General features: G+C 36.8%; 1 pseudogene across 1 annotated transcript; it reads left to right on the plus strand.

Annotated features, from left to right (window-relative positions):
• Positions 1-1,204: 1,204 nt before the first annotated feature.
• On the plus strand, positions 1,205-2,160 carry LOC116549333 (annotated as a pseudogene). The gene has a single exon (XR_004267811.1). The product of XR_004267811.1 is annotated as an S-formylglutathione hydrolase pseudogene (transcript).
• Positions 2,161-9,652: the final 7,492 nt, after the last annotated feature.

The raw sequence follows: 9,652 nt of genomic DNA on the forward strand, positions 1-9,652 counted from the left end.
CTATTACAACCATAAGGAACTACAGCTTCCAGAATATATCATTCTTCTGCATGCCTCAAACCCTGTGAAATATGGTTTATTTCAGGCTGAGGAGTGCCTATTTGTCCTTAGAGACTTACTTGAGTGCTAAGTCCTCTGGGAAAATGCCCCCGATTACCCAGGCAGAACTAGTCATTCCTCTCTCTCAGCACCCGTAATACTTATGATCACTAACTTGATTGTAATGTTTCTGTACCCTTATCAGTTTCTTCCAGTTAACCACAAACGCTTGTGTCTTTTTTTTTCATCCGGGTAATTGCCTTTCCCTTCTCCAGGGGAAATGTCTAATAGAATGATTGCTTTGCCCAGAGAAAGTGCTACATAATGGCATATTGAATTAAAGCATGAAGGATAAAATGACCGAAGCACTACAGGAAGGGAAAGATTACACCTACTGTCCAGCACCCAGCCATAAATCTGAACCGGATGAGCAGTTTTGGAGGAACCTAGAGGGTGGCTGATGAGAAGTAGCTAAAAGATACTGGGGCTGGTATTTTCTGTCCTACTTTTACTCAACTTTTTTTTTCTTCTTTGAGATGGAGTCTTGTTCTTTTGCCCAGGTTGGAGCGAAGTGACACTTTCTTGGCTCACTGCAACATTTACCACCCAGGATTTAAGCAATTCTCCTGCCTCAGCCTCCCTAGTAGCTGGGATTACAGGCACCTGCCACCACTCCCAGCTAATTTTTGTATTTTTAGTAGAGACAGTGTTTTGCCATATTGGCCAGGCTGGTCTCAAACTCCTGACCTCAGGTGATCTGCTCGCCTCAGCCTCCCAAAGTGTTAGGATTACAGGCATGAGCCACTGAACCCGGCCTTACTCTTAACTCTTAACCTTAATATTATCTTATTTCTAAGCCCATTTTCCCTATATTCTTTCCCCCTGCCTTTTTTTTTTTTTTTTTTTTTTTTTTTTTGAGATCTCTAGTTTCTTCCTGTCTTCCCTGCATGTTTAATTTTGCAGGCAATTCCAGAAAGGAAATTGGTAGACTCATGGTCCATGGAAACTAAGAATCTGCTATACAGAGACTTCTGCCCCCAAACACTTCATGCACTCAATGAGTCCCACTGAAGAAGAGGCGGGAGGCAGAACTGAACAACTGGTGTCGAGAAGAGGTAGCCATAGATCACGGACATGACCGAAAGAAACTTTATTTTTGGTCTTCTGGTAACTCTGCCGCCGGAAGATTGTCTACCCTTTGGTTCAAGCAAAAAGCAATCAACAATTGGACGGGAGAATAATGACATTGAAGCAGATTTCCAGCAACAAGTGCTTTGGGGGATTGCAGAAAGGTTTTGAACATGTCAGTGTTGAACTGAACTGCAAAATGAAATTTGCTGTCTACTTACCACCAAAGGCAGAAACTGGAAAGTGCCCTGCACTGTATTGGCTCTCATGTTTAATTTGCACAGAACAGAGTTTTATATCAAAATCTGGTTATCATCAAGCTGCTTCAGAACATGGTCTTTTTGTCATTGCTCCAGACACCAGCCCTCATGGCTGCAATGCTAAAGGAGAAGATGAGAGCTGGGACTTTGGCACTGGTGCTGGATTTTATGCTGATGCCACAGAAGATCCTTGAAAAACCAACTACAGAATGTATTCTTACATCACAGAGGAGCTTCCCCAACTCATAAATGCCAATTTTCCAGTGGATCCCCAAAGGACATCTATTTTTGGTCACTCCATGGGAGGCCATGGAGCTCTGATCTGTGCTTTGAAAAATCCTGGAAAATACAAATCTGTGTCAGCATTTGCTCCAATTTGCAACCCTGTACTCTGTCCCTGGGGCAAAAAAGCCTTTAGTTGATATTTGGGAAAAGATCAAAGTAAATGGAAGGCATATAATGCTACCCATCTTGTGAAATCCTATCCAGGTTCTCAGCTGGGCATACTAACTGATCAAGGAAAAGATGACCAGTTCCTTTTAGATGAGCAGTTACTCCCTGATAACTTCATAGCTGCTTGTACAGAAAGGAAAATCCCAGTTGTTTTTCGATTACAAGAGGGTTATGAACATAGCTACTACTTCATTGCAACCTTTATTACTGATCACATCAGACATCATGCCAAATACCTGAATGCATGAAAAACTCCAAATAAGAGAATCTCTTTAGGATTATAAAAGTTGTAAAGTACAACGGTATTGCTGAGCAAAAAAAAATTTCAAAACATTGGATTTTATAATGCTAAAATCTAATTTTTAGGTTTTATATCTTTATTCAGATGTGATTCTATAGTTGAATCACATCTGAATAAAGATATAAAACCTAAAAAAAACCTGAATAAAGATATAAAACCTAACAAAAAAGAAACTTTATTTTCAAATAAGTTTCCAAGCCATTGTGTCTTCACCTGATTTTCTTGTGGGTGTGCGTAATGCTGATGATGTACAGTCTAACCATTAAGTGATCCATTATAATATATTAAATTTAAATGAACATTAAAATGCCCTGCAGTTTTAAAATAAAACCATTAAAATTTATATCTAATGTTGACCAGCAAAAGTGCTAAGCGATAAATAATAATGTAAGCAAACAATTTTGGGGAGTTTACTCTATGTCCAGCACTATTCTAGGTGCTTTGAATATATTACATAATTTAGTTATTATCAAAAGCTAATGGGGAGGTTTAGTTATTTCTTCATTTACAATGAGGGAACTGAGGTAGAGAGGGGAATTAAGTAAGCTGCCAGAGTTCATGCACAGGGTGGGTAGTGGGGGTGGGTTTCAAGTATCAGCAGTTTGGCTCCAGAGTCTGCCATCTTAAATCCATGCAGCTTGTCCAAAAATTAATAAAAAGCTATTTTTTTTTGAGATGTAGTCTCACTCTGTCGTCCAGGCTGGAGGGCAATGGCGTGATCTCAGCTCACTGCAACCTCCACCCCCAGGGTTCAAGTGATTTGCCTGCCTCCGCCTTCCGAGTAGCTGAATTTTGATATGGTATTATAAATGCAGTGCTAACAAATTAATTTATTATGCATAAATATTCAGCAGCATATCACGATGTAGGTACCAAATAAGCTACTGCATTTTTAATTTTATCGAATAACAAAATCCATGTTTCTATAACCAGTGTTCACAGTTCGAAGTTCATGCTACAGTTTCTTAGCTCAGCCAGCCTCCATGGTTCACATTTTATAATTACTAAAATTAATAAATAAAAACTATTGGTCAATGACCACAACTTTGTTTCTTAAAAAAAGCTTAAAACACAACTCCAGCATTTCTGATTCCAGATTGTTTCTTTCTTCCTGGTCACAAAACCACGCTCTAGGACATGCTCAGTATATTGTTCAACTTCTGGACAGCGCAAAGATCTTTCTCCTGAGTATTGGAAGACTTGTAACTGTAAATGACTGCGCAGAAGTATAGAATTATGCCTGAGGGATTCAGTATAGTTTTAAGGAAGACTAATTAGATATCCTTAAGACTAATAGCTAAATTATATTTGGTGTTTCTTATGTACTAGGAACTGTTCTAAGTTTTATATATTTAGTAGCTCTTTAAATTCTCTAAAAATTCTAAGAAATAGGTACTAGTGTTATCCTCATTTTACAGATGTGGAAATTGAGGCTAGAAGTAATTATCCCAAAGTCATATAAGAATGGCAAAGTCAGGAAAAGCATCGGAACATAGTCTTTGCTCCAGCTATGTGTGCTGCTTCACTCTGTTACATGACAAACTTTCTGTGGTCAGAAAAACTTTTTAGTCCAGAACATTTCGTTAAACAGGTGGCCAAAGTCAGATCTCAGAATCTGGGAGTCTTTATTCTCTGGAGTAACTTTCAGCCTCCCAGTATCATCCAGTGCCAAGCAACCAGCATTCACACAATCTTCCAGGAGATTCTGAATAATTCTGAATATTAAAATGTGAAACTTTGCACTAGGTAAAATTTTGAAAGTCTAATTTTCCTCCGCCTTATAGTGAATCACAGGTTGATAGACTACTGATATTCCCAGGTATTTTTCATCAATTTTATTGCAATTAAGGAGTCCATGGCAAAGTGTTCAGATTCAGAAAATGTCTTTAAATCAAATGTCACTCATATGGGAAGTATTCACAAGCACACATCTTTGATTTCAATAAGAGATGTAGGCTTCAGTGGGGTACAGTGGGAATGAACCAGTGTAATCCATAAAGACTCCCTGCTTGATACCCTTAAAGTAGCCATCCTTTCAGTGAGGAGAAGCAACTCCCCCTAACTTCTTACTTTTTCCTAGCTCTCAATTTCATCTGGCTGTTAACTCACCCTACTCCTAATCTTTAATCTTGTTCTAGCATGGGGGTGGTAAAAGTCATCTTTGTTAGTAGAAAGTCCCAAAACCTCACAACAACGGGAGTTCTGTGAACAATATGAGGAACTGGGAATTCTTGGAAAGATGGGAAAAAAAGTAGGACATTTTTAGGATGAATAAGATGCAACCATTTACCTGGTTTCAAGTTAGTGGGTGAGGAGACAAGTTTTTTAAGCTAAAAAATCAGATTAGTTAAAAATGGATGTAAAAAGATAAAATGAACAGAACAATCATGAGGAAAATAGGAGACATGTTGCAGGAGGATGATTAAATATAAAAACTAAAGAAAAAATGAGAAAAGAGGATAAAAGTACATCACAAAGATTCAAAAGAAGGAAGATTTTCAGTCATAGGCATCTAGTGTTTAAAAGCTGATTTCTGTATGTGCAGGAGAGCTAGATGACTGAGGACTGTATAGTATGTATGACACCCTCTGTTAAAAAGATTTGCATTCTATTTAGTTGGCCACAGAAGCAGAATTAATGGGCTTCCTGCACCTCTGAGACACATTTTGTCTCATTCATATTTGGGCAAAAGCTAGAAAAAAAGTGTTGGCAAGGAATTCTTAGAGCTTCGTGCTTTCTGTGGGTTTGTGCAAGTTAAGAAGGCTGTCTCTGGGGTCTCACACAGAAACCTGGGTGAAAGCAGCTACTGAGAATTTGGCCAAGACCAAGGTTTATAAAGTTCCAGGGTGGAGCACGGGATCTATGCTATTCCACTTGATTAGAGCAATCAAGGAGGTTACCAAGAAACTTCGAATTTATAGACCTCTATTGATGTCATTTGATACTACTTTATTGGGGTCCTTATTTGAGTGTTTTTATTTGTGATGAGTTATAAAGTATATATTTCATATATGAATTTACATCTAAGTAAATTCATCCTTATATAAGCAAAGCTCACTAACCCAGAACATTTCTCCTGTCCTTGGCTAATTTATGATACTATTTGTGTTAGTTATTTCATTCTGCTAACTATGGACTGGGAGGCTTAAACGACAGAAAAGAATTTCCTCTCAATTCTGGTGGCTGGAAGTCTGGGATCATGGTGCCAGCACAGTCGAGGACTGGTGAGGGCTCTCTTCCTGGCTCGTAGATGACTGCCATCTCTCTCTGGTGTCTCTTCTTGTAAAAACATTAATTCCAACATGATGGACCCCTTATGACCGCACCTAAACCTAATTATCTCCCAAAGGGCTCCATCTTCAAATGCCATCATACTGGCAGTTAAGATTTCACCATATGAATTTGGAAGAAAACAATTTCAGTCCATAGCTCTATTCTTAGGAGTGTTATCTCCCTCCCTGCCCTATCATGTCCATAAAACTTACTGAAGTAAGATATAGTAGTTATTCACTATTATATTATTTGAAATGGTAGGACTACAAACAGACCCCAGGACAATGTTTTCTTTAAACCAAGAAACATTTATAGAATAAAAAAGTGCAGGCTATGCCCTTGAAGAGTGGGTTATGCCATGTCAACAAGAGTCCAAGCATATTTGCCTTCCAATTTATCTCAGAACATTTTTTTCCTTTTATTCTGTGCTAATAACAATGGTTTACACAGAACTTTGTATTTTGTCTCACTTTATTTGGAGCTTTATTTATTTGTCATTGATAAATCTCTGAGAATAGCTGAGTTTTCAGGTCATTGAAGGGATTATTCTATGAATCAATTAATTAATAGAATGTAGCATCATTGGTAAATCTCTGAGGATAGTTGACCTTTGAGGTCATTGATGGGAATATTCTATGAAGCAATAAATCAATAGAACACATGTTATAATGAGCTTGGCATTATGAAGTACGTATTCCTCAATACTATTATTGGCATTACTTAATAGTTCTAATTTTGTTATTGTACACTAGAGCAGTCTTATTCACTAAATTGCTTTTTGAAACTTTTTGCCGTATTATAGGCATGAATAGCAAACACAACACTTACGTGTGATAACATAACATTCTATAGTTTAAAGAATAATGCTACATATCTTATAGGTAATTGAGACCTATCAATTTAATTCAATAATTGCTCATTATTTACTTGGCTTTGTTTTTCACAGTCCTGGTTGAATATCTATCTGTTAACATTTTTCTCTATCTTTATATGTTGAAAATGCTGCATATATAGTTATTGCCAATACATAATACATATATGTATATATATGAATATATGTGTGCATGTGTATACTTATATACAAAAACACCTATATATGTATCTACATATATGCACATATGTGTAAATGTATATGTGTGTGTATATATATGCACATGTATACATATATGCATGCGTACACACATAACTACACCTATTGTAATAATTCATTTTCACACTGCTATAAAGAACTACTGGAGTAATTAATGGAGAAAAGAGGTTTAATTGACTCACAGTTACGCAGGCTTAACAGAAAGCATGGCTGGGAAACCTCAGGAAACTTTCAGTCATGGTGGCAGGTGAAGGGAAAGCAATGACCTTCTTCCCAGGTTGGCAGGATAGAGAAACTGAGGAAGGAAGATCTCATGAGAATTCATTCACTATCACAAGAATAGCATGGGAGAAATCTGCCCCATGGTCTGGTCACCTCCCACCTGGCTCACTGTAACCTCCACCTCCTGGGTTCAAGTGATTCTCCTGCCTCAGACTCCTGAGTAGCTGGGATTACAGGCATGTGCCACCACACTGGCTAATTTTGTATTTTTAGTAGAGACGAGGTTTCTTCATGTTGGTCAGGCTGGTCTTGAACTGCTGACCTCAAGTGATCCACCTGCCTCAGCATCCCAAAGTGCTGGGATTACAGAAATGAGCCACTGCACCCCGCCTATTTTTATTCATCTTTCTTGGGGCTCTATGACCTTTCAGTTGTGCAATTAGATTCCAAGTTTTCTTCTATAGTTTTTATGATTTCTTTTTCATTTCTCCCATTCCATTCTCTTTGCTCTTTTTAGAATTCCTATTAAATTGATGTTGGAATTTCTTTTCCTTGTCTGTTGACCTTTCTCTCATTATCTCTCTTTCTTTGATCTTTAGTGCTATGTTCTGGGAGATATCCTTGGCTCCAATCTCCAGCTCACAGATTTAGCATCTGGCTGCACCCATTCTCTATTCAATCCATTTATAGAGGGTTTTGTTTTCGTTTTTACATTTTAACTACCTTAGTTTGCATTTCCACTATCTTTAGTTGATATCTTATCTATGCAGAATTCTATCCTAAAAGTTTATTTTCTTTATTGTGTCTCTTTTTTGTTATGTTTCCTTTTTTTGCTTTTGTGTGAAGTCTCTTTGTTTTGATTTTCCTGAAATTATTAGTAATTTTTTTGTTTTATGAATATTTTTTGAGTACCCTGCCCATCTCAGTAGGGGTTCTAGTTATATTTAATCATAAACTGCTTTTGTGATTTTGGATGGAAGATAAACATATTTCAGATTTTGTAGACAGCTTTCAGACCTCTTTCCTGGTTTTCATGAGCTACTGCAGATTTATTATTTTAAATATAAATATATTTTGTATTTCACGGCATTTTAGACAGAAGAGCAATTGGACATACGTGTTTCTTCTTCCATATTGCTCCAATCCTCTTGTCATACTTGGAAATTGTTACAATAAAGTTTATTTTATTCCTTCTGTTACTGTGTTCATAGATAGGTATCAATATAGAAATTGTTAGAGAGGCAGATATCATTTTTCTTTGATTTCATGGTATTTTAGGCAAAAGAAGAGGTGGAGATGTATGTTTCTTTCTGCCATATCAGTCCAATCTTCTCATATTTTTAAATGGTGAAAATAATGACTATCAAGTTCTTTCTTGTCTGGATTACAAGCTCTTAAAGTTGTAGATTGTATCTTATTCTTCTTTGTATTTTGTACATGTCTTGGCCATGATGTCTGTTTGGTAAGCTTTTGCTGAATTGAAGCAAGGTAAACTGAGTATTAAAGATAAAAGTTTTCTAAGCACCAGAAACTTTGTGTCTTAACTCTAGGCTAAGCATGAATCACCAAAGGGTCAGAAAGAAGAATTGTGAAGTGTTAACTTTTCATAAATAGTACAATGGTGAAATCAATCAAATATTCAAAAGTAATTATGTATTTTAATTCAAGGGCAGAACTTTTTATACTTGTTTCAGAGTGCCTTAATATCTTAAATTTTCCTCAAAGATCTTTCTCACTAAAAGAAAACAAAAGTCACTAAAAGTATGTCTCGGTTTATAATCATTTGAACTCTTTCTAGATCTAGCCATCAATAATGTCATGGGTGAAAGAAGAAAAAAATCAGATCAAAACCTCTGTTCTCTTCCTTTTTAAATCTTCTAGTTTGATTTACTGCTATACCAATCTGAATGAATTTTAGATAATTACAGGAAACACGGAAGCAACTCAACATTCATATGGAAAATTTCTTCTGAAATATAGCAATAAATAAAAGAAAGCCTCCTTTTAGTGAATACCTACTCTGGTATATTCCTACTATATAGTAAAGTTATTTAAACTCAGAAAAGTTTACCTAACCTTCATGAGGATGGCCAGTATCAAAATAAACAGAAGAAAATAATAAGTGTTTGCAAAGAAGTGAAGAAGTTGGGAGTCTTTGTGCATTGCTGGTGGGAATGTTAAATGGTGCAGCCACTGCGGAAGACAGTATAGTGATTCCTTAAAAAACTAAAAATAAAATTACTAACACAAGCCAACAATTCCACTTCTGAATGTATACCTCAAATAATTAAAAACGGGGACTCAGACAGGTATTTGTAGACCCATGTCCATTGCAGCATTATTCACAATAGCCAATAAGTGTTCACGGATTAACAAAATGTGGTACACAAATAGAATGGAGTATTACTCACCTTTAAAAAGCAAGGATATTCTGGCACATGCTACAGCTATTTCACTTACATTTTGCTAAGTGAAATAAGCCAGTCACAAAAAGACAAACCGCGTGATTTCACTTATGTGAGCCCAGGAGTTCAAGGCCAGCCCGGGGGACATGGTGAAAAACCTGTCTCTACAAAAAATAAAATAAATAAATTAGCCAGGTGTAGTGAAGCACACCTGTGGTCCTAGCAACTCAGGAGGTGGAAGAATTACTTGGGCCTAGGAGGATGTGGCTGCAGTAAAGAATCAAATTCACAAACAAAAATTAGAAGTATCGATGAAGCTGAGGGGATGAGGGAATGGGAAGTTGTTTGAAAGGTGTAGAGTTTCAGTTGGAGCAGATGGTAAAGGTCTGGATATTGATAGTGGTGATGGTTGCAGAACAAGTTATGGATTGAATGCCACAGATCTGTATGCCTAAAAAATGTTAATATGGTGAATTCTATG

This window comes from Sapajus apella, unplaced genomic scaffold (genome assembly GCF_009761245.1).
Source record: "Sapajus apella isolate SASKATOON/1434 unplaced genomic scaffold, GSC_monkey_1.0 scaffold6, whole genome shotgun sequence".
Lineage (NCBI taxonomy): Eukaryota > Metazoa > Chordata > Mammalia > Primates > Cebidae > Sapajus > Sapajus apella.